General features: G+C 43.5%; 1 protein-coding gene across 3 annotated transcripts in view; it reads right to left on the bottom strand.

Moving 5' to 3' along the window:
* The window catches only part of znf469 (zinc finger protein 469), a 279,591-nt gene that overhangs the window by 84,700 nt on the left and 167,575 nt on the right, over positions 1-27,316 (bottom strand). The window contains exon 1 of one of the 3 annotated variants that reach the window (XM_083763935.1): positions 3,461-3,549. The exons of the other annotated variants lie outside the window; for them this stretch is intronic. The gene's annotated coding sequence lies outside the window, so the exon portion shown is untranslated. Of the gene's footprint in view, positions 1-3,460; positions 3,550-27,316 lie in introns of those variants that run through there. 3 annotated transcript variants of the gene reach the window in all.

Genomic DNA, 27,316 nt, shown 5'->3' with positions numbered 1-27,316 from the left:
TTGATCGTGTTCATATCTTTTCTCCAGACACGCTCTGCTCTGCGACAGTGTGTCTTCAGTGAGCGTGTATGCTCATTTATCCAAGATAAAGATCCAAGATAGGGCCGTAAAGGGCCATTCTAAAGTATAATGCAGAATGTCCCGTTGAATTGCGATAAGATAGTGGAGTACAATAGAGGGTATGCGCGTGACATCATCATCAAACCAGGAAGTTATGCAGGAATGCCTACTGAGTGGCAAAAAACTACTTTCCTGGCCCCGACAGCCCATACATCCACACAGAAAAGTGATCTGATCAGTGATCTGATTGCATTAAACAACATTAAACAATGTTAAACTCACTTTGCATGTTGCTTTGCCACTCGATTTGCCACCCGATGTTCCATTCACTTTAAGCATGCGCATATACCCTCTATATTTGCCTCTGAGATGTAGTGGAGTACAAGTAAACGTATTGGAAATTCTCAAGTAAAGTACAAATACCTCAAAATTACAGTACTTAAGTAAATGTACTTACTGTACTGTAGTTACTTTCCACCACTGCTACTAACACGCCTTCTATAATCCCGACTGTTATCCATGATCTTAGCGTTTAATCTGGCACCGTCAGCTGACAACGTTACAGACCTGGATCCCTGACCTCACCCCCATGGACTCACTTCTCATAAATCAATCATTTCTCCTATAAAGGGTTTCAAAGGAATACCTGGTAGCCCCCCTAATGTATAGCGGGAGGGGCTATTTCTTTCGCTCATTGACTGGCAACCGGTTATCAATCTGTCCCTGCTTGAATCGTGATCCGCCATCGCTTGTGGTCATCTGATATTCCTTTTGTCATACAGTAGTTGCATGTCTGAATCTGTTTGAGGTATAGAAGCTAATATGGTGGGCTTGTTTTGTGTGGTCGCAATCGCATGCCTTAGCATGCGGTTTGGAACATCAAATCAAAACATAAACATCCAAATGTGTGCTGTGAGGTACTTTGTCGATGCGCATGCACACGCACACGCGCATGCACGCACGCACGAGCGCACGCATGCACGCACGCACACACGCATGCATGCATGCACGCACACACGCACATGGCGCACACATAATTTGAATCCTTTATTTATTATGTCGACATCAAAGCAAAAGATAGAGGGATATAAACAAAAGAAAAGATGTAGTCAGATAGTTTTGATGGGCCTGCCAGCAATTGACACGCATACAGACACGTGTGCACACACGTCACGCATTTGGATGCTTTATTTGTGACCACATTGATGCTAAACACATGCATGCATAGATACTGTACGTACTGTACACACACGCGCACGCACGCACACACACACACACACACACACACACACACACACACACACACACACACACACACACACACACACACACACACACACACACACACACACACACACTTCCCGAGGCAGAGTTGTGGAGGAATGTTAATTCCACTGCCTTGGCCTGACCTCCCGCAGCGACCTCCTTGCTATCTACAGTACGCCAGGCCAGGTCCACCTCTTAGCGATCCTCAACCTCAACCGCGTTGCCACAGCCTATCAGCTGCTGGCTGGCACTGCGGGGCTGGAACCCGATAGCACAGCAACCCACAAGACATTAGCAAATCTGACTGGCACCGCGACAGAGAGGGCAAGGTGACGCACAGTGTGGCACGTTGTGAGCGTGCAGGACACAGTGTAAACAGAGGTGTAAGGATATACAGGTATGGGCTGAAGGGTGCCAACACTGCAGCTGCAGCTTGGAGACTTGGATACTGTACAGTATCACAGCTTTGATGTAACCACATTCACCCTGCCGTCCATGTCATTATAGGTGATTTTTATGAAATGTGTTTAAAAAATCACACCCGTGTGAACTGAGTGGTGCAACTCCCCTCTCTCCCCCCCCCCCCCCCCTCCTCTCTCTGTCTCTCTCTCATTAGCAGGCAACAGTGCAGCACTATCTCTCTCTCTCTGTTTCTGGCACAACAGCGCCCCTACTGGTACTCATAGTCACATAGGTTAACCAACACGGACATTGCTGTTCTTTGGAGTGGTTGCACCACTCAAAAATCACACCTGTGTGAACTGAGCGGAGCAACTATACAATTATTGTTATAGTACTGTACTGTGCTCTGTACTGTATTGTAGTGTACTGTGCTCTGTACTGTACTTTGTAATTTCTCAAAGATTCTTTCCAAAAATGATCAGAGTTACCGTGTGGGGGGGTCCACCGGAACATCCAGACCCCCAGGAACACGCCCAGGGGGCTGGGCCGGTTCCGGCGAGCCTTCCCGTGTCCGAAACAGTCGTGAAATTACAGAGATACCGCGTGGGGGTCCCAGGAACATCCAGACCCCCAGGAACAGGCCCAAAACGTGAATGGCTGCATTCATGCAGGCCCTGTTCCGGCGAGCCTTCCCGTGTCCGAAACGTTCGAGAAATTACAGAGTTACAGTGTTGCAGCATTCCGTGCTCAGACAGACACGTACAGGGACACACATAGCTGCGTAATGGAGCGGCGGCACCGCGCAAAAAAAGTTCACAATGTCTCACAATGTGAGTCATGCAACATGCTGTGAACTTGCTGTTCTGCTATTTAACCGTTGAGTCACTGTCACCCCGGCATCGTCTCCCACTTACTGTGTTTATGGTCTCCCACTAACTGTGTATCAATCTATTCTGCATTTTCATCGCCTCACACACTGGAAGGACTGTTGTAGATACAGATACACACAAAAAAGGGAAAAAAAGTCTGTCTCAAACAAATGGAATCCTGCCGTCTTTTAAACGTGACTGTAAACTGTGCATGCAGGCTAGCCCATATTGTGGCCAGATGAGATCCTGGTCCGTCAGACCTCTGCACTGTACTGTAGGAGTCTGCTGCTGCTGGCATGATGGGGCTCCATAAATTATCCTTGATTGTCCAAAGACCTCTTGCAAACGTCCCAATACGCATACCTGCACAGTAAACAGGAACAGCCTCATGTATACACACGCATGTGCATGCACGCACGCACGCACGCGCGCATGCTCCAAATGACAGGGTAATTTATGCACACACCAAACTGTGATCTTTCCAAATGCAGACCTGTCAGGCATGCTTGAAAGGGTGATGGGTGACGGAAGGAGTGTTTAAACATCAAAACGTGAATGGCAGCATTCATGCAGGCACATTCTCCGAAAACTCACTGCACAAACAGATTCAGAGGCATATGTACCCCCATGTTCAATCAATGCTCTAATTCACATATAATCTCAGTCACACTTTCACCTACATACATAGGGTATACCCCCCCTACACAACCACACACACACACACACACACACACACACACACACACACACACACACACACACACACACACACACACACACACACACACACACACACACACACACACACACACACACACACGTGCATGTGCACACTCAAATAAATACACAAATATTCAGCTCACCTTGCAAGCTGCACTCTGACTTCAATCTCCACCGTGTCTCTCCTTTGTGTTTCTCTCTCTCTCTCTCTCTCTTTCTCTGCCTCTCTCTCTGTCTCTCTCTCACTCTCTTCTCATCCTGTAGTCATCGCGTGGCTCTAGTTACACTATACTGTGGTGAACTAAGGAAGACGGGGAAAGGAGGCGGGAGTGAGGGAAGAGGGACAAACGAGTCCTGTCCTGAATGATGAGAGAGCCTTGCAAAAAAATAAAAAATAAGAGAAAGAAAAAGAACAGAGCACAAAACTAAATTACATCAAATATATTTTTTTCCACTCCTTCCACGTTTCCTTTACTCTCTCCTTCCCTCCTTCCCTCTCACCCCAGATCCTTTAAAGTCCTCTTTGAACCTCTTAAAAGTCCTGCCACTCGATTTCACTGAAAACCTTCTCACTCTCTCTGTCTTTTTCCTTCTCAGTCTGCCTGTCAGTATTTCTCTCCGCCCGTCTGTTTGGGCTAACTTTCCGTTTGTCTTTTTCTCTATGCGCGCGCACACACACACACACACACACACACACACACACACACACACACACACACACACACACACACACACACACACACACACACACACACACACACACACACACACACACACACACACACACACACACACACACACTCTCTCTCTCTCTCTCTCTCTCTCTCTCTCTCTCTCTTTCTCTCTTTCTCTCTGCATCTGTTTCTCTCTCTATCGCTCCCCTCAATACCTCTCTGTCTCTGTGTTCTGGCATGCAGCTGGGTCAATGAGGCAGGCACACCTGACCACCTGCCTGGCTCTTATTAAAGAGTGTGTGTGTGTGTGTGTGTGTGTGTGTGTGTGTGTGTGTGTGTGTGTGTGTGTGTGTGTGTGTGTGTGTGTGTGTGTGTGTGTGTGTGTGCGCACACATGTGCACATGTGTGTATAGGAGGTTACCCACTGTGAGAAGCTAGAAAGGGTATTTTCTTCCCTCTCTCTCTCCCCTTTGTCTTGTCTTCTCTTCTGCCTTTTTGTTCATGTTCCTCTACTGAATTCTGCTCTGCACATTGTACATTGTATTGGCATACAATGTACTTTACCAAAAGTAAAAATTACTCATCATTTAAAATTTCAAATGTATAAACAATATTTTGAAAATAGCATCAGCTTGTAGATCTGCTATTTTCAAATGGCCGAAATGCAGGGCTGAAGTGGTTCATGTATTTGTTCAAATAATAATCTAAATCCACAAGGTAACTAGTAACTACATTTTTTGTTTCTGAGAGGTAGTGGAGTATAGAAGTAAAAGTATTGAAAATTGGAAATACTCAAGTAGGCCTAATAATACCTCAAATTGTACTTAGAGTAGCTATAAGCAATATGTCAAAATGACCTTTTTTATGTATTCAGACAGCCAGCAATGAGTAAAATGCTCTCTCTCTCTCTCTCTCTCTCTCTAATTAGTCTCTGTGACACATCTAGGGGCCACAATCTGCATTCAAATATGTTCCTAGAAGCTTTGTCATTGGCCAAAAAAAACAACTGATCGAAATGACTAACCAATTAGGAAGTTGACCGGTAAATCGACCAATGACAAAAAAAAAGGTCATTAGAATGTTATGACATTATTGTTGCTTATATCTGCAGCTTTAAGTACTTACGCACATGTACTTAGTTACTTTCCACAATTGACTGTATACAACTTCAAGGACACCGGAGCGTTGCATGTGATGTTAAAGTGCATGTATTTGTAATGTGCATGTAATTATGTCAAAAATATAAAAAGAAGATGAAGAGAGAGACAGCTGCAACACACACACACACGCACATGCACACGCACACACACACACACACACACACACACACACACACACACACACACACACACACACACACACACACACACACACACACACACACACACACACACACACACACACACACACACACACACACACACACGTTTTTTATGGCCTTGACACTGTCTTTCCAGAATGTGAGGAATGCCGAATGCTGATTGGGTGGCAAGTGTGTCTGTTAAAAAAGGCGAACCCACTGTCCTCTAGGGGTCATGTCTCATTGAACAAAATGGAAGAAGCAAAAAAGGAACCTCTTATGATCCCTCGTACCCACACAGAAATCAATGCTTTGAACAAAACAAAAATGGGTATAATATAGTTTTAAATAATAAACAGGTCAAATTCAACCTCATCCAGTTCTTGGGACATCCCTGTCCAGTACATGGACTGGGATATATTCCAGGCCAGGGCTGACACCCTGACAGCAGCCCTCACATCACATCCAAAAGCATTCACAACACATCCCATCCCTGCGGGAGCTGAATGAGGTGCCGAGTGCATGAGCATCAGCTCAGCTGGCCCAGTGTTATCACTGCATTAAGGATAAGACCCCTCACTGATGCGTATCGGGGGGTGTGTGTGTGTGTGTGTGTGTGTGTGTGTGTGTGTGTGTGAGCCGCTCAATTTGGAGGAGGCGTTGTTTCCTTTATCCATGATTTATGTCTGCTGCTCTGTGTCCGACATGTCAGCTGTACTGTATGTAACGATGTTTTGCCGTCCATGCACGTTGTAACTGGCTGCTCTCCCACTGTCAAACTGCACTGGCAGTGTTTATGTCCTTTGTACAAGGTATTCCTGTACTTCTCATTATGTGGACATAAATAAACATTTCAAATGTGTATGTGTGTGTGTGTGTGTGTGTGTGTGTGTGTGTGTGTGTGTGTGTGTGTGTGTGTGTGTGTGTGTGTGTGTGTGTGTGTGTGTGTGTGTGTGTTCTGCATATTCTGTAAAATCTTGAGTGATAATTTGAGTGTTCTTTCTAGGCCTCTCTCGACACCTCTCCCCCGGTCTATTATGCAAGGTTCACAGCGCTGCCAGCGAGATGACAGCAGAGATGCAGGGCAGACCATGCACGGCGAGTGTGTGAGTCAGCACTCAAATTATGAGAAACATTCTCTTTACAGGCAAGGGGGCCTTGACCCTGTGAGTCATCGTGAAGCCCTTAAGAATCTGGCAGAGGTTACTCTCTCCTCCGCTGTATGGTCATCCCTCACTCCCCAGAGAACTTGCTGACTCCCCCTGGTCAAGTTAGAAGCATTCCCACCGTTTTCTCACTCCCCCTCTCTGCGTGTCTCACTCGGTCACGTCTCTCTCGCCTTGGCCTCGTTCCTTCTCTGTCTCTTTCTCATCCATGTCTTTATTATTCTGTAGAATTTCATGATATGGGTTGGGCCCAGTCAAGGACCTTAGGGCTGGATTTTGAAGATCCGTTTTACAATGGGGTAATACATAAATTGCCCACGCTCTGCGCACAATCGTATTATGAAAGGCATATCGGCCCGTGTTGAACGCACACACATATGGCATACGGCGTTCCTGAATATTTTAGCATTGTGGGAGTGTCCATATGTTAATTATTTTCGCTTTGCGCAATTTGCTATTAAGCCCCTTGACCTAAAAACACTCAGCGCATAACGATTAGCCTTGGGTCTGACCACCTCATAAATGCAAAAAGCACTGTTTGATTTTACACTTGAGCGGCTCTGGGAGTCTGCTGGAGTGTTGCCATGTCTGTTTATTATAAGCGGCTTCTTTTTTCTGTAAAGTTGCTTGTACATATTGGTAGTTACTAGTTGTGGTTGCTTTTCTTGTTTCTAAAGTGGTTATGTGGGCTTTTCTCCTAATGTTGTTTAAACCAGTGATCCTCACACAGCACATTCCCATGTCAAGGATCCCCAGATGAATGCATTTGCCCAACTAAGGACGGCTAATCCAAAAATGTAATTACATTTTTCCAAGATTACTTTTGAAAATAGCAGATCTACCAGCTCACAATGCATCACATTCATTCATTAAAACTATGAACTCTGACTGCAGGGGGATATATAATGATCATTATAACAACGTGCAAGAACATATTTAAAAAGAAGGAAGAACTTTATATTTGTGGACAATCAAAATATGTTTTTTTATTTTAATGTGGTGTCATTAAAATTAATCTGGATATGGCAGACTCACTATCTAGAAAATAAAAACATGGCACTTCATTTAAAATAGGTTACAGACCCCTGTTATATGCGCTTATTTTGGGATTATTTTTATAGACCTATTTACTTGTTTCTATGAGACATGGCAACAGCTCTTTTGTTGCGTCTTTTTTTTGTAAAATGTTGAGATTAGAAACGGCCATAATTCTTTCATTTCTCAACCTTAAAAATAAATAAAAACATCTCCATAATCCTTGGGAAGTTTGCTTTCATACGCTGTATCACACCCGATTCAAGTCTTCTTCAATAAAATGCTATGAGCGAAGACCATATACAATGGGGCCACAGGCACAGCATTAAGCAGCACCCATTCAACTCATTCCTTCATCGTGACTTGAATGAAATAAAATAAAATAAACTTTATTTTACTGGTGTTTTTCAATAGAAACTAATTATTTTGAGGCATAAAGGTGACAGCATGCAGTGCAATAGGAATAATTAACCCAAATGTGACAAAGTCATGTCATGTCTTCTATGGTGCCAGCATGAAGAAATGTAATACCACGATCCCCAAAGTGCGCATTCCGTATGTGACATCAGCTGACTGGTAAAGAGAATAGTACGGACATGTTGATTGGGTACGTCTCAAACACTCCTTAAACACTCCCATGACTAATTCAAGGCCGTTTTGCGCAATCCATGGGGTGTCGAAAGCGCTTCTTAACATGCCCAAAATTGCAATATGACATACCACACGCCCCCAGCTCATAAAACTGTAATATGATATGTAATATTATTGGAACTGGTTAATGGAGCCCTTAATCTCCTAAGACTAAACAAAGTGATTGTGAAGGGGGATTTTGCATTCCGCACCACTTAACATGGCGAGTGTGTGTATGTGTGTGTGTGTGTGTGTGTGTGTGTGTGTGTGTGTGTGTGTGTGTGTGTGTGTGTGTGTGTGCGTGCGTGTGTGTGAGAGAGAAAGTGTGCGTGCGTGCGTGCGTGCGTGCTTGCATGCGTGAGTGTGTTTGTTTGCGGCTTACATTTATAATGTTGTGCATGTATATGTACAGGCTAGGCCTAGATATATGTACACAGAGTAGTAGTACACACAGGCTTTTTGTTAAATGCCATTGACAATGAAAGGAGAATTTACGTCATATGTAGACGAGCAAAATGTTGTCCTAACACAAACATTGAATGGAGAATTTACTTCACTAGACCTTACCCGTTCTGAATATATGAACACCAAATTATGTACAGTGTGGGTAATGTGATGTAATAGATCACATTACTGATTGGGAGGGAATTTATCCCCCAAAAAGCAAAATTTGCAATAAACGTTTTTTGCAGAAAAACTATCCTGAAATTCTGATTCACTTTCCCTGGATTCCTGTCATGTTACGTCATGATGATGTACAATGATAAGCTCGCCCCTCGCTTCACACGTGTGTGATTATTAAAAACCATGCACCTTATGTATACTGTATTTGGTGTTGTATATATTAGTGTCCATAGACTCCACAAATTTACCCATCTTTACAGGTTATTAGATGATGTATGATGATGTATAATATAAGAGCGCCCCTCACTTCACACAGGTGTGATTATTAAAAACCATGCACCTTATGTATACAGTATTTGGTGTTGTATATATTAGTGTCCATAGACTCCACAAATTTACCCATCTTTACAGGTTATTAGATGATGTATGATGATGTATAATATAAGAGCGCCCCTCACTTCACACAGGTGTGATTATTAAAAACCATGCACCTTATGTATACAGTATTTGGTGTTGTATATATTAGTGTCCATAGACTCCACTAATTTACCCATCATTACAGGCTATTGCGATTAACACATGGGCCTGCATGAGGAGATATTTTGATATTGTTTCCAGAGTCATGCTAAAGCAAATGCTGTCAGGAATCTAGACAGGATTAACTTTAGCATTAACTTCTGCTTGTTTATCCCCCTCCTTTGCAGAGGGCTACGGAAAATACATTCCAGTGACCAGTTAGGAGCTGGCGTCACGTTTTGGCAAGAGTAATAATAAATATTATTTACACTGGTGAATTGTTCTGATTGGGCTAAAATGTTTGAAATATAACCCTCAGCATCAGCAATGAAACCAAGCCAAGCTAGAAATACTCAAAACGCAGCTAAAACATAGCAGCCAATACCTTTATTAGCATTTCAATGGATACAGTACATTGGTCTGGGGGCTATCATGTTGCAAATATAACCATCAAGAATTAAATCAAGTAATTTTAGGCAGACAAAAAACATCAGTCTGCAGAGAGGAGCTGCAATCACTTTTTGCCAGCTATAGAAAAATTCTTCTATTGGCTCTATACAGGTATTTCAACAGGTACATTGGACTGGGTGGGCTATCATTTTTGAAATATAATGCTCAGGAATTAAGTAAATAAAACATATTCTTTGGGTTATATTGGCCCTTTAAATGTGTAATTTAATTTAACCTATTGTTGTTATTGTATTGTGTGTTATAATGTTTGGTAGAATTAATCAATTTAGCCAATGATCCAATAAAGTAAACTGCCAACTGCACCAGTAGCCAGTTGGAAAATTATAATTTAGTAGTAGAACATTATTATATTTTGGAACATTACAAAGGGTATTTCAAAGGGCACATTAAATATATTTAAACTGGTAAAACAAAGGGCTGTTTAATAATGCAGAGTTCTGTGTGTACACTAGTACAGTATATAAACAGTATATAAATGAGTGCAGATGCTTCCTTAGTTCTGATCTGGAGGGCAGTAAACACACCTATCCACCGGGGGTTCACAGGTCACTATCGTAAACAAACCACATTTGCTCCGTCAGAGAGCATAGGACAGCAGTCTGCTCTAACCTGGGATAGACAGTAAGCAGATCATAATTCACTCTGCCGAACGTGACCCCAGAGCACATAATACATGAGAGCTGGTACCACAAAATGTAAGGTAGTCTCCCATATAATGGATGGCCCAGTGGAAACTCTGCATACCCACCTCAGGGTTCCAGTTAATAAGAGGACTTACAAGCAGTGTGTGTGTGTGTGTGTGTGTGTGTGTGTGTGTGTGTGTGTGTGTGTGTGTGTGTGTGTGTGTGTGTGTGTGTGTGTGTGTGTGTGTGTGTGTGTGTGTGTGTGTTGGGAGGGGGGGCAAGAATGAGTAAATCAGTGGGTGGTGTTTCACCAGCATGACTAAGGTCTTGAATGATACACACTAACTAGAAAAATGTAGTCATCTTTACTAGTGGTTTGCTGGGGGGAATGTCTCATGGTACAAGCTAGTTTTTACAAGGGCAAAAAGACCATATTATTTTGGGGTAAAAACTACTCGGCCATCCTTGCGAAATGAACAAGCACAGTACGGTACAGTACGGATACTACAGTATACAGTATGGTACAGTATGAATAGTACAGTATGGTACAGTATAAGCAGTGCAATACACTACAGTACGAACACTACAGTACAGTACAGCACTGTAATGTACAAGCTATTATTGATCTATTTGTGAGTTAACTGTCTATAGCAGGGGTTTTCAACTGATTGTGAACCAGGGACCACCACCTTGACTAAGAATCAACCTGGGGACCACTGTTGTGTTGCAATGGGATATGGGCTAAGATTAGTGCTTTCGTAACACTTGCTATGGAATACCGTTTCTCAAACGATGGTCCACGGACTTAACTATACAGTACTGACACATATGGCCCTACTGTATCTTGGGCGTGCCTTAATCTTTATCCCTAAACTTTTTTGCCATATTTTATTATCTTGAAAAATATTTTAAAATAGTTCAACTAGCTGATCTACATCCACACACTATGATCTTGTAGATCGGCTATTTTAATAATAGTAATAATAATAGTAATATATATTATATATATATTAAAAATGTCAAATACGTGCAAGATATAGCACATGATGACATGATTATATGGGCACATTTCCTAATAATGATGACTCAATGAGGTAACTGGTACACCTTCTTTCCCTTTTCTGTGGAATTTCTTAACCTCAGACTTCCCAGTAATTCTGACAACATTGACACACTTCCACGGAACAGTGCACAAAAGGTTTAATGCACTGTTCCGTGGAAGAAAATACAAAATCTTCACTTTGCTACATTACTAAATGCATGGTCAGGGACCACAAAAGTACCTTCACGGACCACCAGTGGTCCACGGACCACCTGTTGAAAACCCCTGGTCTATAGCAATACTTGTAACTGTACTGTTGTACTTGTTACGGTACTGTTGTACTGTAATGCGCACACACACACACACACACACACACACACACACACACACACACACACACACACACTGTAATAAGTTGGTTATATATTTAATCCTGTAGACTTTATATCAGTGTAATTCATAATTATGAATTAATTATTCAAAAATATAAATTATAAGTCTAAAAATTAAGTCCAAATCAATCTGAATTTTAGAAGGGGCACCAGTGAAATGAGCCATTTACTGCTACCATTTATTGAGAAATTAGGATCTAATTCACGCCAGCATTTTTTTAATTTGAGCTCTTATTTTGAAAAGCCACATTTTGCCTCAACCGGAAGTGGGCTTATCCCGGCCAGCTTTACGTTGCCAAGACAACCTTTGTTTACATGATCGGATCAATGCCGGTACACTATAGCCCTCCACAACGTCGGCTCGTGCCGTCAAAGAAACGCTGTTTTGACCAAAAATGCCATCTGGGACAAGGAATAGGAGATACAGGCGATTGAAAGAAACGGATAGAATGGATTCTTATGGCGACGGCGATCTAAGATGAACGATCCAGTGCAGTGCTAACAACACTGCTAGCTAACCGACTAACGTGAGTAGCATTATGGCTCGATCGATCAAACGCACTATAAAAGTGTTAATATCAAAATGAGGCTTCAATTGCCGAAGGGCTTCGGCAATGGCGGCAAGAGGGTTAATAATAAGCACAAGATTAATTTGTATTTAACCCTTAAGTTAAACCACTAATAAAATAATTAAAAAGATTATAAAATAATCAATTATAATTTTATCTTAATAAATCTATGGAATCTGAAGGTAAGAGATAATTTCCATTACATAGCCTTTCTTACTTTGCATGTGTAAAAAAACAGTAAGTTCAACTTCTTGAGCAAATAATAGACTTGTTTAAAAATGAATCAATTTATTTCCACACCTAAGCTTATAGACAAATTCAGTAGAACAATAATCAAATTAATTCTTAAACAAGGGTTAATACAGGTTCAAATAGAATTCAAGAAACAAATCAAATGATAATGAAATATCTATATGATAGATAATGTTCTTTGCCATGAACTTAGAAACTTGATGTAATGCATCACTTTCCTGAGAGTTGGTTTGTTGAGCGCTTTGAGAGAGAGAGGCAGACTGGGGTCGTCTGTCTTCTGAGGGAGAGAGGTTGCGTGGCAGGCGGCAAGCGGCAGGGGTTCGATTGCTGGTCTGGGTAAGCCCTGAGCTTCTTGTTGTAGTGCCTTGGACTGCCTGGGATCACCTGGGACGCTCAGGTCAGAGCGTCGGGAGCTGGTCTTTTAGCGATGTGGCCAAGACCCTCTCATCAGACATCCTTCTCTCTGGTTCCGTTTGGTTCCTCTCCTCTCCCTTCATCCGGTCATCTGGATCTCACTAGTCCTATACCGTCCCCGATTCTCCCGGACTCTCCACTATCCTAGTTTTCTTCTTTCTGCCTCCTCAATATATAGTTCTCTTTGTTGTGCAATGCATGGCTCAGTTACCATGTATGTCACTCTCTTTGCAAGATGGAGACATTGAGATGTCTTGTGACATTCCCAGACGTTGTCAACATGTTGCTGTTGTGAGGCAAAGTTTCTTTGAAGTTCATTTTGGGAAAGGTGTATACGCATGCACTTATCATGGCTTTAGATTTCACATAACACACAATCTGCAATAATTACATTTATTGTATAGTGAATGTCATATTTCCAATTGATGGTCAAGGAATTGTGAATGAATGCTTTTATGACTGAGTGGAACATTCAACCATTATGACATATCTAAAGTCAGGGTGTGATCTGTGGCGATGACACTTAATCCAGCTGAAATGGAATCAAGTCTTTATGGTACAAGGGTTTCTCATGGGACTGAGTCTCTGAGTCTGTAGGGAAACAAGTCAATAGATTGTACTTCCTTGTACATAATATGAACATGAAGGCCAGTGGTGCCTGGAATTGGACAGTTCCAGTAAGAGTGTGTACATTTGTGCACACAATTATGCCACATGGGCAGGATTTGAGACCATTCTTGAGGGTCAAAAGGTCAGCAGACCCCTCTGCAGGGCTATAACTGTCCGGCTCCTCCACTTACATGTACTGCATATGCATATGACGTCAGTATGGGAGAGAGAAATCACTTCAACATGTTCATTAGATATCATCCAATGCTGTATGTGGTATAGCTGGATGCGATAGCTTAATTGTGCCTTTATACCCCTTGTCTACTACACACACACACACACACACACACACACACACACACGTTGGGGTTGGCACTTGAATCTTAATTAATGGGCTTGAACCATTTGTTTTTTGTTTATTTTTACTCGAAAATATATCTCGGGGAGAATGCGATATGCATAATAAGAGTACTATGTTCATGTTGTGTTTACAATGATTTGAAAGTCCAGCATGACAGCAGAAGATACAGTCACACACACACACACACACACACACACACACACACACACACACACACACACACACGCACACACACGTACACACACACACACACACACACACACACACACACACACGCCGATGTGTTAATTGCAATAACCTACTGTATGGTGGTAGACAGATCGTGGTATTTATTAGGGGTGGGACGATATATCGATATCGCTATATATCACGATATATCTCGCCGCGATATATATATCGTATCGTTAGTTAGTTAGTAATAGTAGTAGTAGGCTACCCATTGTTGTGGACAGACAAGTTGTGGACAAGTTGCAAGGTTGCAGTCAAAATCTTACAAAAAATCTTGTAAGATTTTGGAATAAATACATTAATTTATGGTATTTTTTTCAGTTACAGATATCGTGATATATCGTTGATGAAATCTCTATTGAATATCACAATATATCGAATATTGTGATATTATCATTATCGAGGGCCTAATATCCAGGGCCGCACATAACAAGTGTGCCAGTGCGCATGCGTCGTCAAAAGGTTGGGTGAGCGACAGATCAAAGGCATGCCAGGCGCATTTGCGTACAAACAGCTGAGACAGGAATTTAGAGATTCCTCCTCCTGACACTAACATTCCGCTGCACACAGCCAGCTGAGCCAGGCACCCAACGTGGCTAACGTCCTGTAAGTATAACTTAGAAATAAAAATAGTGTTGTTGACTAAGCATTAGTGGCACTTATTTTGAAGAAGTCAGATAGAGCAGGGATTATCAACCCGTGGGTCGCGACCCCTCGGGGGGTCGCCAAATTATTTGGGGGGGTCCCCAAATTATATATGTATAAAAAAAGATACAACAGTATTTATGATGTATTTTTCGAGAAACATTCTTATTGGCCGCACCCGCCCGGAAACGGGCCCGAAAGTATTGGATCCGGTCCGAAACGGAGCCTAGAAGGATTTGACTGTTTGGACCTGGTCCGACCAAACCGGTTGTCGGGATTGGGAGAGGTAGAGACAAAGCGAAAGAGAGAGAGAGAGAGAGAGACGGCATGTCGAGGTGCATGACGAGACCCAGCCCTCGGCTCGTTCACTCTGTTCAACAGACAATATGGACTTTAGAATGTAATAATTATGCACGCATGTCTATTTTTTAAACCTATTTTTAAAGTTGAAGGGTTTAATATAAAGCTTGGATCCTCGCGGGTAATTTTGGTAAATTGCATTTCAAGATCCGACCAAGACCCGCGGCAATTTGGAATGGATCCGACCCTGCCCGAGGGACAAGTCAATATTTTGGGCCTGAAACGGCTCGGTTCTTGGTTCGGTCGGCTCTCGGGTATTCGGTTACGGATAGACCTGTGCTGACCTCTACTGCTAGCAATTGTCCTCCTGCTGCTTAACAATTACAAATACACTGTCTGTTACTCTGTGTAACTTTGCATCTTTGTATCTGCCCGTGTGAACGCAGCATAACGTTGTGGCAGAGTAGACCCCCCCCCACTGTGCGCATGCACCAAGCTACATCTCTAGGTGGTCCTTTGAGGACTAGCCCAAAATAATAACGTGGACCCCTGCTAATATCGCCACAGATATCGTATCGTGATGTACCCATATCGTCCCACCAGAGTGTAACATCTGCCCCAAATTCGAGCATCGGTTTTGGAGTACACTCACGTCGGCACGACATTTATAAAGTGATCCCAAACAGCTGATTCTGCCTTAATTTCATTCCTAGCAGTGATAAATGTGACGGCTGAAATCAATCTGGCACGCTCTATGAAATCAAGCCTCGCCCTTGTTTTGCGATATGAACAACTGCAATACGACCAAACAACGTATACGGAAACCATAGTTACTTGATGGAAAAAGCCAATAAACAAGTTTCCCCTGCTTGCCTTGCTGCCCGCCTCACCCCAGGACACCCCCCCCCCCCCCCCCCCCCCTCACACACACACACACACACCGCCTCGCTTGTCTGGCTGTCATGTCCACGCACTCACGCACGCACGCAGGCATGCACGCACACACGCACCAAGGCTAAATGACAGTTGCATCGCCATGAATGGTAGGCTACTATGTTAATTTTACCCATTGGTGTGCAGTGCTCAGTACTGTGAGCAGTGTGCTGTTCTGACACACAGCACACTGCTGTGTGCATGCTGTGGGTGGGTGAGTGAGTGAGTGTTGTTCTGACACACAGCACACTGCTGTGTGCATGCTGTGGGTGGGTGGGTGAGTGAGTGTTGTTCTGACACACAGCACACTGCTGTGTGCATGCTGTGGGTGAGTGAGTGTTGTGATGCCTGCAGCCCTGCACTGCACGTTAATGAGAGATAACCTGGCTGGCAAGGCAGCCATTAAATAATCAACGTTTATAAATGGGTGAATGATTAAGCCCCTTAAGTGCTTAATTATAGCACCTATCAGCCTATATCCTATATACAAATGGGAAAGCTATATGGAAATAAAGGCGTGCAGTCCATTTATGCCTAAATATAGGCTTCTGATGTCACACTGCGCTCCCGAATCATCTCACAAGTGCATGCGCTCACATATATATATGTTTAAGAAGGCCAGTAAAGCGCTGTTTGATTAAGCATAAACTTGTACATTGTTATATTGTTTTTAATTGCGCGATTTTAATTGCTTGTATTTAAAGTTGGAAATTTCTCTTTTCTTTTACATACATAATACAGTTTTATATTAACATTTTAGGAGTGAATACATTATGTTTAGATGCCTGTGACAGCCTGTCAGCTGGTCAGTCAATGCTGCTCCACTTTTCTACGACAGAAAAACAGCTGAGCACAAAGCCTACGACAGCTCCCGACCTGACGCGCTTTTTGTCCTGGCCCACGTTCAAGTTCAATGATTTGCGGAAATGATAAATGCCGAAAATTGCTTACCAATGCCGGAATTGGTAATTCCGGCGTGCACCCATATTTTGGCGTACGCCACGTTGATAAATGAGGGCCCTAGTGTTTACTGGTATATGGAACCTGCCTGTTAGGCATTACACATTCTCACATTACTCCCACTCCAAATATACCCCATAGTTAGGCAGGTGCTTTCAGTAACAAACAGCCAGTCTGACATGCACAAAAACCCAAATCCAAACTTCATCTGTATAATAATGAGCACATTTAACTCATCAGACAGACCAGGTAAAGTGTGCCAAAAGACAGAGACATTGCTGAAAAAAAACCTCTCTGTCTGGTTTCAGGCTGCGTTACTGTACATACAGTATGCGCTAGGCCTAGGGCATTAAGCAAATATTCAACTAGTCGACTAGTAAATCCACTAGTCAACCTTGTTGGTACTAGTTGATTTCCCCCCCCGGGTTTTGTAGGCCTCAAGATCAAGTAGATTATAGCTATAGTCACCAATGTACACAGTTTACAAATATATATATATTCTTTTTTACATAATAGGTAGTTAAAGTCGACTAGTAAACTAGGGAACTAGTCAACTAGTAAAAATGACTAGAAGTGAATGCCCTAATATGCGCCTAAAAAGGCACTGCTGTTGTGGTTTAGTCAAGCTAGCCAATTCTATCCCATACTGTACTACAGTATGTCTGACAAAACATATAGGTCACGGCCCAGGTGATGTCCAAAAAAAGACATATTGATGGATAGAGAGAACACACCCTAATATATGAGGCATATGTATACACACACACTTCATGGGTGATTTCAGTAGATAATGAAGGAATGAAGGAATCCAAGCCCAGGGGCGATACAATCTTTGATGGGCGGCTAAGTGGAGACAGAGAGAAAGCGAAGGAGTGTCGGTGTGTAGTGTACAGTAAGAAAAAGCGAGAGAGAGAGAGAGAGAGCGAGAGAGCACGAGTTCTCATTGTTTTCAGTCACACCTGCTCGTACTTTCTTTTGCCCTGGGAGACAGGCAGACGAGTCTATGCAGGCAATTTGCACGCATGCTCAGCCCACCCCACGCTGTAGCCCTGCATAAATCTATGCCAATTGAAACCTTTAAACACTGGTAGATTCATGTTCTATTTGCCACACTCTGTACAGTTGTCTAAACTGAAATGACAGTGTTTTGATTAACGTGTAATATACTCAGGGCCCGAATTTGACCTTTGCAAAGCAGAGTGCATGATGTAACGTGACTAACGACCACATTAGCAGTATGTACTGTACTGTACTGTACTGTACTGTACTGTACTGTACTGTACTGTACTGTACTGTACTGTACTGTACTGTACTGTACTGTACTGTACTGTACTGTACTGTACTGTACTGTACGCACAGTATTCTCATTGAGTTAATAGCGAGCAGGGCAAAACGTGTCACGTATCAGTGTCAAGTAGAAAAATTCTAAACAGCCCACTTCCCTTAAGCCAGAGCTTATGGTTTAAAGCGCTGCGGTATTGCAATATAAACTCATCTCTGTTATCATCAAAGAGAATCCCCTTCTCCCTGAGTCTGCCTTAATGCACACAGGCTTGCTGAGGCGATGATAGACACCGAGAGATGGAATGAATCAGAGCTGTCCAGTGGAGATCTGTACCGTGGGTCTGCTCTCCTTCAGAAACAATAGTGTCTGACGGGCCTAATCCGGATGTGATTCTGCTGCCTTCTGTCCGCGGCCCCTAGGGCCGAGGCATAGCTAAAGCCAACATCACAGATGAGCGGCACAGCGTTGAGAGTGAGGGGTTAAACTCACCTTTATGGGTGCTGTTGTACACTGCGTTAAATGAACACTCTGGATTTTGCTCTGTGGATTACCGTACCTACTTGGACAAGGGTGCATATCCGGGTTCCATAACCTCAGTATACTACTCCATACTGTACATGGAGATACTCCATGATACAGATAGGAACAGGGGAGTATGAATGTACTGTAGTTACGTGTATTTAAAGATGGAGTGTCACTATTTTTGTCCACCCTAAAACAAGATCATCAGGTATTATTATAATATAAGGAGGAAGAACTTTTTCCAAAAAGTGTACAGTATTTGTAAAAATCATGATGAAGTATGCCTGGTTTGCCTGGTGGGTGGTGATGGGTGGTGATCCACCTGAACTGAAGCCGCAACCACAGCTGTAGTTGTATGATAAAGGGGAGGGGTTAGGGGAGGGGCTGATAATTTGATGTCACTATATTACTGTTTATTTCATTGGCCCGTTTGACTGTCAAGGGTTCAGCCTCCAGGAAGAAACCCTAAATACAAAGTAAATACACCATTGCACATAACAACGACTCCAGGGTGTCTAATGAAGTACTGTCACCTCATAGACACATGAAAAACTGGAAAAATAAAAAAAATTAAGTCAGGCAGGTTGGAGTAACAAGATGCAAGATGATGTAGGGAAGAAGACTGAACATCCAGTGAACCGTGGTACCCTTTTTTCTCTTGCATCCCTAGTTCCCACGCACCGCGGGTCTGAGCCCCACATGAAAGACTGGCCTATGTGCTTCCCTCTCCTCAAAACAAACAGAGGGAACAATAGCAAAAAGGAGGACCACAATCTGGATTTACTTACTAAGAAGAGTAGTTTTTCTGTCCTGCAGGTTGGGGACTCAGGGTAAAGCAGTCCCATATGACTTTGGTGGAGTTATCAATTGAAAACTGTCATTGAATTAGAAGTGAGGGAAAAAACTAATAATTTACAAAACTGTACTATTATACGAGAGACAAGGGCTGATGGGAAAAAGCGGAGTGAGAAGATAAAAGACGGCAAAGCTCTGGAGGATGGAAATGTTGAAGATTTGGTCTTGGAAGCAGATAAAACAAATGCATTGTGGGATAAAATGTTGAATAACTATTGTGCACTAAGATTCGTTATCTGACCATCTCATATAGAACATTACTGACCTTGTCAGGGAGAGGTCCCTGAAGCATAACGTCAAATGCAAAAGTGTGTGAATATGGAAAATTGTGACCGTAGAGGCCAAGAGAACAAGGTCATGATGGCTTCAGCAATATAGAACACAATAAGGAAACAGGAGCGAGGAATAATTCCACCTCCAGTTATTTCATACATGTGTTGCAATACCTTTTCACACCAGGGAGGGAGCAGAAGCGACCTAAAACATAAATCCACCACCTCTACTGACCACTACTACACTACTACCCCTACTACGCTACTACTACTACTACTAGGCTACTATAGCTACAGAATGGTTTCAAATATTACTTATAATAATAATTATAAAAAGAACTTTCATGTAACCATGGTCAACACTAAAGCAACGGAATGTCCATCAAGAAGATTCAAGACAAAGATGTTGAATGTATTGAGTTGTCTGCCTAAGGCAACTACAGTCTAGCCTCTGGTCCACACACTGGCCTCTTGCTGTCCCTTTATCCGCCCCCTTTGCTGAGCTCTGGGGGGTGTGTGAGGTCAGGATAGGGATGAGACAGGATGGGACGAAAGGGGGACGCTGGGACCTAAATGCGGATCCTGCAGCCGAGGCCACAGGGAGACAGAGAAGGGACCACAGACCACGGCACTGTACAATTATCCCAAACAAGAGAGGCAGGCCAACCTCCTCTCACTGAGGCTCACGACAACAACATAGCAAGCTACAGCCAAAGCGAGATTTCACTGTCCTTTACCCCCTGGATCACACACACAAAACACACACGCACGCACGCACGCACACACACACACGTGCGCACTCACACACACACGTGCGCACTCACACACACACACACACACACACACACACACACACACACACACACACACACGCACTCACACACACACATGCGCACTCACATACACAGATATGTGCAATCACGCATATGACCGTAGACAGTGCACTCTCAACCATTTAATCTGTTACATATTTTCTGAGTCTGTGTAATGCCAAGCTGAATTCATTGAATCCATATTGGCTCCATATCAAACACATCAACTCAGCTGATGACAGTTACTTTATGTAAATAGGCATGTGCAGGGTCTGTCTTGGGATCAGGCCCTTAGAAGGCAATTTGCCAAACTCCAGTGTAATCTTGCTATACATATAAACACCTTCAATAGTTTCACGCCTGGCAGACAGATATATGTGCTCCTCTGCCTTTGTAGTGAATTACTGGGAGTCAGAATGCAGAAGGCTGTCTAGAGCTGGCAGACACTGGCATTCCTAAGGAGAGGGGCCCAGCAGAAAGGCACTGTACCTGCGAAGGTACGCGTTTGCGCGTGTCGTGTGAAACACGCTTCCCGCTGCCCATGTATGTTTTCAGGACGACTTGAAATGCATAAAGACTACTCATGGGGTGACTTATTGTTGAGCATAGATGCTGTGGATTAGTTTAGAAGAGTTCATCATACTTGGTCGACATCCAGGGTGAATACGTCCAGGCTGAGGGCTTACGCCCCGTGCGGAGGCCCCGGGAGGGGAGGGGAGATCAAAGGGCCGACAGCGTGCTTCGGTCTGTATGCCGGCTGGACCCATGAACATGTTACAGATGAGCAGGGGCGCCAGAAGACCATCTGGGGTTATATAAAGGTCCGGTCGTCCAGTAGAGATGGAGCGCACATACAGGAATATGGAAGAGAAAACCGTATGCACGCAACAAAATGTGTTCGTTTTGTCCTGGAGTTACAAATTGATATTTGTTACAAGTTACAAATTGATATTTGTAACTGATATATGAGGATTTTATTGTGACATAAGAATATCTGGAGTGTTAAGGCCTATTCATAGTCGATGAAGAGGTGACCACCGTACATAACGTCACGCTGCGGTGGTCACCACTCACACAACACATCTCTCTGTTTTTACTATAACCAAAACGGTGGTCACCTCTTCACCGAAAACTGGACTATGAATAGGCCTTTATTTATCTCTGAGCACCTATCTATATCTATAATTGCACCAAGTCTCTCTGTGTGTGTGTGTGTGTGTATGTACGTACGTACGTACGTCACGTGTGTACGACTGTAATCCACGTAACTCAAAAACCGTTTAAATTCAATTTCGATTCGACCTTTAATTGCAACTGCAAAGTTTAATCATTAGTGGGAAATGAAACATTTAAGAGTAGTAATAGGAGGTGGTTTCAGTAATGAGTTAATGGCCCTAATCAGACATGATGAGTCACCATAAACTAAAGTCTTTGTGTGAATGAGATCAGTGCAAGCAACACGATCAGTGCCGTCCGCTCATGTGATTCCCGCTATGAGAAATAAGGTCATAATGTACTCCCTTTGACAAACAGTTTCCATTCCCTGTTGGAGGTAAATATGGCCGCAGTGACACATCATAATAAAGAACAGCCCGTGTGCATTAAAACAAATGAGTGAGAGACTCCCATCGATCAGCATTATGATAGGGACAGAGAGTTACATGGAAGCAACACAAAGCACATTTGAGTTAGTGCTCTCTCAGGGAGCGCTCCTGACAAGTCCGTCCCATCCAGCACCAGCTGGAGAGCAGAGACACCCCTGGAGCAGTGGAGGACACAACGGACCGAGCAAGTTCCTCCTCGCAGCCCTCTGTAGCTTGACAGCTGAACTCGGAAGGGAAGGGCCTCTGCGGTGAGAGATGCGCTCCTCCGATCAGCAGTGGCTGTGATTAATTGGCGACCGGGGAACCCATCCAAGTCGTCATGTACGAGCGGGGCACTTTCCAGCCTGCACGACGTGTCCTCTGTTTGTTCACGTTCATCACCAAGTGCGAGAGTGCTCGCCAGAGCAAAACGAAAATAAATCTCCCCCTCCTCCCCCCCCCCTCTCCCTCTCATTCTCTCTCTCTCTCTCACTGTCGTCTCCATGCTTCTTTCTTCCTCAGAGATTTTTTCCCCCCTTTCTCTCAGTGCGATTGCATCACAGAGAAAGCCATCTCTCTCTCTCTCTCTCTCTCTCTCTCTCTCTCCCCCCTCCAGCTGTAACTACGCTTCTCCTCCATGGTTCTAATTATGCCCTGTCACTGTGTTGCTTGAAGGAGAAAGGTGAAGAGGGTGAGGGCTACATGACACATCATGGAGCCTTTGACTGACAGGCCGTGGTCCCATGCTGTGTTTCACAACACTTTCATACACGGAGGTGTGTTCAATACAAAGAGGGGCATGTGTGTGTGTGTGTGTGTGTGTGTGTGTGTGTGTGTGTGTGTGTGTGTGTGTGTGTGTGCGTGCGTGTCACTGTGTGAGCGTGCACGTTTGCACAGTGCAGGCACAGTGTGTACGTCTATACGTGTGGGTCGACGAGCGTGCACACAAAGTAAAGATGATCTCATGGCTCCCTGGAAGGAGCGGCTGGGGGTAAAATTCACATAGGCCAGTCATAAGGATATCTCCACAAGCCCTGGCTTGGGGTGGAGAGGCTATCATTACTAGGATCATGTCACCTGAGGAGATGACTGGCAGCACAGACCACAGGGAGGGAGAATGTACGTGTCAGGATCACTGAAACCAATTTGATTCATTTTTTTTTTTTTACATAAATATGATAAGCCTTATTCACGCATCCACTATTTCAAGAAGTCAATCATTATTAAATTCAAGCACCGCTGTGTGTGTGTCTATCCACTTCCGCATAGAGCAAAGCGCCTCCTCACAACGCCACAACGCACGGACAGCCTCACGGAACCTAGCGCCGCACAGCCCTGTCCTCCAACCTCAATCTGCCCTGCATTACACACGCCAAACATTCTAACAATCATCTTAATTAAATTAATTTGCGTCAAAAACAACTCATCTCCCCGGAAATCACGTGTCACCAGTGTCACCACTGACATGCATCTTGGGACGGCAACAGATTAATATTGGCACACATTCCCCACCACTGTGACCGCACCTCCAGCCCCACGCTGTGAGACACACACACACACACACACACACACACACACACACACACACACACACACACACACACACACACACACACACACACACACACACAACATTCCATCCCCGTCCGCAACAACACAGAGATGGACAGTCACTTCTTCCTACCACCACCGAAAACTACAAAGCCATGCCGAAGCACACAAAAACATCCCTCAGCTATCTTACGCCACACGCCAAACAACAACGCTTGGCTAAAGCAACTGCCGTACAAATTGGACCATCCATGGACCTCGCATCAGTGCTACGGGTTCACAACTTCACAGTAGACTGTGGAGGATTTTTGTATCGCATCTCGGGGTGTGTGTGTGTGTGTGTGTGTGTGTGTGTGTGTGTGTGTGTGTGTGTGTGTGTGTGTGTGCATGGACCACGGGTTCACAACTTCACAGTACAGATTTTTGTATCATCACCACCAACGCCTGGACCCTGCAGCTGCTGCACTACAACACGCAACAGGACAATTCCCTCCCAATCAGTAATGTGATCTATTACATCGCATTACCCACACTGTACATCATTTGGTGTTCATAATATTCAGAACGGGTAAGGGCTAGTTTAAAAAACTCCCAAGAGGAAATGTTATTATGCACATTGCACAAATTCAGTGTTTGAGAAAATGTTTACACTTTAACTAGGAGGATCCGTATGACAAGTATAGGCGTTTGATATCGCTATAACATTGCCTCGCTGTGTTTCATTTTTGGAACCGATCCGGTTGCTATGCACGGTTGCCTGGCCCCCGCCCGATGGGAACATTGGTGTTTTCTAGAGCAATTGGGTGGACCTCATTTTAGCATTGATGCTATGCTTTAGCATTCAAGATGGAAGCCAAAAGTGGACACGCTTTATATGTTTCATCGTAGTAGTAGTACTATCCGCAATTTCGAAACAGATCATATCTGACTGATTCCCACCTTATCGGTATGTACAGTATATGCATGAGAGTTTGCAACCCTGCTTAAATACAGCCTGGATAATAATAGCAACGGTTTGTCTTTTCATACAGTCCAGACACGCAAAACAAGACAGACCAATTTGAGGGTCGGCTACATGAAGGAAATCGAAGCTAATGAGAAACCAAGTGGGTCGGATGCTTGGCACCGACATGAAGTGGAAGCTGACGCCCTTACTGACCTTTATGAACCCTACCATCAAGCCTAGGACAAGCAGTGGGAACATGCCTCACAGCCCTGTCCCTCCCTCAGGATATACTGCACAAAGCCTGGAGTCTGAGGAGTTTGCTGTTGCAACCTGGTTGAAGTGGAAGATGTGACAATGGATGAAGACCAGGAACCGCATGGGAACATGCTCTGAAAGTATATCTTCCCTCCCACATCATCCGATACATTGACCACCGTGGTCAAAGGGGTCCAGAAAGACAAGATGAGGGCCAGCCAGAGAACAGTGACCAGACCAGTGAATTTTAAGACATGCTCCTGGGAATGATAAAAAAGAGAAATGAACGAGGATGAACTTTGCCGCCTGGCTTCTAAACTCAAACATCTGTCTGACGAACAGAAGAGCCTTTTTTCAGATTTCTGTAGCTGAGTTACTTAATATGAGATACGTTTTTCATAATTTCATGCAGCTCAAACTTTTGGCAGGAGGTATTGGTGTTTTCTGGTTCCAGGTTGTGTGGCGTATTTGACAAGTAATATTAAAATGTTCTTCTCTTATGTGTGTGCGTCGATAACGATACCCACATAATAAGGTATTGTTACCAAAGCAAGCAGTGACGTTCCACCGTGATTTGTTTTTTGACATTGTGTAATAAAGAATAAGACTGTGAACTGTGTTAAAAAATGCAATGCACTTTCAGCTACATGAGGTATTATTTGCAGTCATTTCTTATTAGACAGTGGATTGTGTTCAGAAATGTAATGCATAACCGTATCTGCAATTGTAACTAGCAAGCGGTGACTGGTTAAGTACTGTATGTGCCTTGAAAATGTTAGGTCCTGGGTTCACGCCAACCACTTTGGTTTGGTTTTGTCCAATCACCATGGAATGCCTCGGCTGTTCTTACAGTACATTGGTGTCAGACAGTTGAGTTGGGGGTCATGCAGGTCTCAGGAGTACCCCCAGTTTAGTCCCACTCCTATAGTTGCTCCTGGCACGTGGACATGCTTCTACGGACTAGGCTGAACACTTTGGGTTCAGCTGACTTTACATTATATCAAGTGGTGATCTTTTTCAATGTATTAAGAAAGAACATAAAGTAAATAGAACGGATGAGTTCATTAAACTTGGTGGAAATTATCTGGGGCAAAATGGGGAAAAGGTCAAGATCACAATGGAGGTTAAGGTCATAATTGGTGTCACGGTCACTTTTAAGGTTATGGTCAAAATCACCTAATTGGTCATATCTCAGTTATAAAATGGAAATTCTTCACATTGCTTCATTGTGGATGTATGTGCTCTATTGGATGGAGTCTTTCTAGTTTATACCCAGCAAGCACGGTCAGGACCTGGAGAAGCATTTAGTTTTTCTTTAATCATAGATGATTTTAAGCCTACAGTAAATGAGTGACAATAGAATAACAAAAGAATATTAAAATTGTAGAACAGCTGTCAGAGACTTTATTGTATCTGCAGATATGGGCTACTGTAAAGCAATATAAGGCTCATTTCTGGAGATAGAGACAGTCCACTGCTGTATGAGATTAATTATGAGGAGAAAATATTTTGGCTGTAATGGCAAAGTATGAAATTATTGTTTGTACAACCCAACGTATTTTGAGCTTCTATATCAGCAATTTTCAGTGTGCATCACCTGCGCAGAGCGCACAACTATATAATTCAAATCAGGCATTTTTGTCAAGCCCAGATGACGTACATTTTATTTAAGTTTTGACACCTTCTGGTAAATCCATACGTGTTTTGAAGCCTTTACATTCCAACAGCACTGAACTCCAAGCTTGAGCATGCATGCATCCAACAAGGGTTGCACACTCCCAACTCCACACTCCCCCGACACTTGCCGTCCCTAGCGCCTTATCGACGCGCCGGAACCCGCTGAGGAACCGAACATGTCCGGTCGGTTGCCGATGTCAGGAGTGACTAAATGCTCCACTGTAGAGTGGACTTTTAGTCTGCTCGTCATGTTTCAGGGCTGACTACTGGTGTAGTGTGTGAACTAGATACCATATTATCAATATCAACTCCCAATTCATATATGTAATACTTGTTGCCAGATTCTGTGAGTGAAACAAGCGACCAGGTCTAAGAAAGAAAATCCAAAAGAAGCAACCAGTTTCACTACTTGAGCCCTATTACATCAGCTATTTTTTGAATGAATCATGAAAGCAAGATCAAATAAGCAACTACACTTCAGAAATAAGCCCAAACTA

This window comes from Protomyctophum parallelum, assembly GCF_964188405.1.
Source record: "Protomyctophum parallelum genome assembly, chromosome: 4".
Taxonomy (NCBI): domain Eukaryota; kingdom Metazoa; phylum Chordata; class Actinopteri; order Myctophiformes; family Myctophidae; genus Protomyctophum; species Protomyctophum parallelum.
Note: the sequence above shows the minus strand (reverse complement) of the source record. Positions and strands in the feature narration are given on the sequence as shown.